Raw genomic sequence first — 1,407 nt, forward strand, 5'->3', positions numbered from 1 at the left:
AGTGTCACCTGGAAATACTCTCATTCCTGTCTCTACTTGTCTCTTCTTTCGTTGAGGAGCTACTGGTTGACTCATAATAGACAGTATAATGACTAGCTCCAGGAACTGAACCCCATTCAGCCCTCACTGCTGTAGAACTAAGCTTTGTTATAGAGAAGGTTTGAATGACGGCTAATATAGGAAATATTAAAAATAAAAGTATAAAATTCAATCACCTACGTATTTGAACAGTAGCATATTCTCTATCAGTCCATTCTCCTGGTCCAATACTAGTATATGCTCTCACTCTAATAATATAACTAGTATTAGGTATCAATCCTACTATAGTGTATAGAGTGTTAGTAGTGTTAGTTATATTGTATGGACCAGTACTGGTAGACTCTCTATATCTTATCTCATATACTGTAATGATGCCATTAGGCATTGAAGGAGGATTCCATACTATATTTATTCTAGTTGGTGTCCTTGCATGCCTTAGATCAGTTATCACACCAGGAACTGTGTTAAGATCATGTTAAACTGATCAATATCTCATTAACTTACTTGATTCAGGAGTTAATTGTATTTCTTGCCTAGCTGGTCCATTCATATTATAATTATAAGGTATTATACTCACAGTATAGTTAGTATATGGTATTAATCCTGTGAGATTATACATTCTGTTGTCTCTTCCAGTGATATTAACAGTATAACTAGTGTTTGAAGTGATGTTAGTGTATGTGAGGTAGTATCCAGTGATTGGTCCATTCCTTCCATTGCAAGGTACTTCATCCCATGAGACAGTCATTAACACTGACTCTACTGATGAGAATATAATATCACCCACTGGTGCAGTAGGGGCTAGATTAGTAATAAAAAGAAAATAACTATGAGTCATTATCTTAATTACCAGTTGAAAGTGTTTCAGCTGAATAATCTGTAGTCAAATCAGCTGTAATGTCATATACTCCAATAAGATCAAAGGTACATTGACTGTAAGGAGGTATACCAGTTGAAGTATGTGGTGATGAAACTAATGTTGTACTATTGCTAGTGAATGATGATTCACATACTCTCCTACATCTCCTATTAATATTATAACTAATTGGTACTACAGCAGTTGGTGGACTCCATGTTAATGTAACGACAGTACTTGTAATTAATGTAGCTATAAAATCAGTAACAATAGGATCACCTAAAGCAAACAATTACTGACATATTTATTAATATGATAACTTACTAATTGTTAATGTAACTGAAGCATTTGTGCTAGGTAGTGAAGCTGATTCATAAGATACTACATAAAAAGTGTATGTAATCCCTCGAAATAATCCTGATGTTATATTGATTGTTGTTGAAGCAGTAGTGCCTACACTAACAGGAGTAGTACTAGACAGTTGATAGTAGACCTCATAACCAGTAGCTCCT

The 1,407-nt window shown here is 34.5% G+C and overlaps 1 long non-coding RNA gene across 1 annotated transcript; it reads right to left on the reverse strand.

Moving 5' to 3' along the window:
- Positions 1-59: 59 nt before the first annotated feature.
- Positions 60-292, reverse strand: LOC109590316 (uncharacterized). Its single transcript, XR_002189258.1, has 2 exons — positions 220-292; positions 60-171 (listed from the first exon to the last, which is right to left on the reverse strand). It is a non-coding gene; the product is annotated as an uncharacterized LOC109590316 (long non-coding RNA).
- Positions 293-1,407: the final 1,115 nt, after the last annotated feature.

Source organism: Amphimedon queenslandica, unplaced genomic scaffold (assembly GCF_000090795.2).
Source record: "Amphimedon queenslandica unplaced genomic scaffold, v1.1 AMPQUscaffold_10223, whole genome shotgun sequence".
In the NCBI taxonomy this organism is placed as follows: domain Eukaryota; kingdom Metazoa; phylum Porifera; class Demospongiae; order Haplosclerida; family Niphatidae; genus Amphimedon; species Amphimedon queenslandica.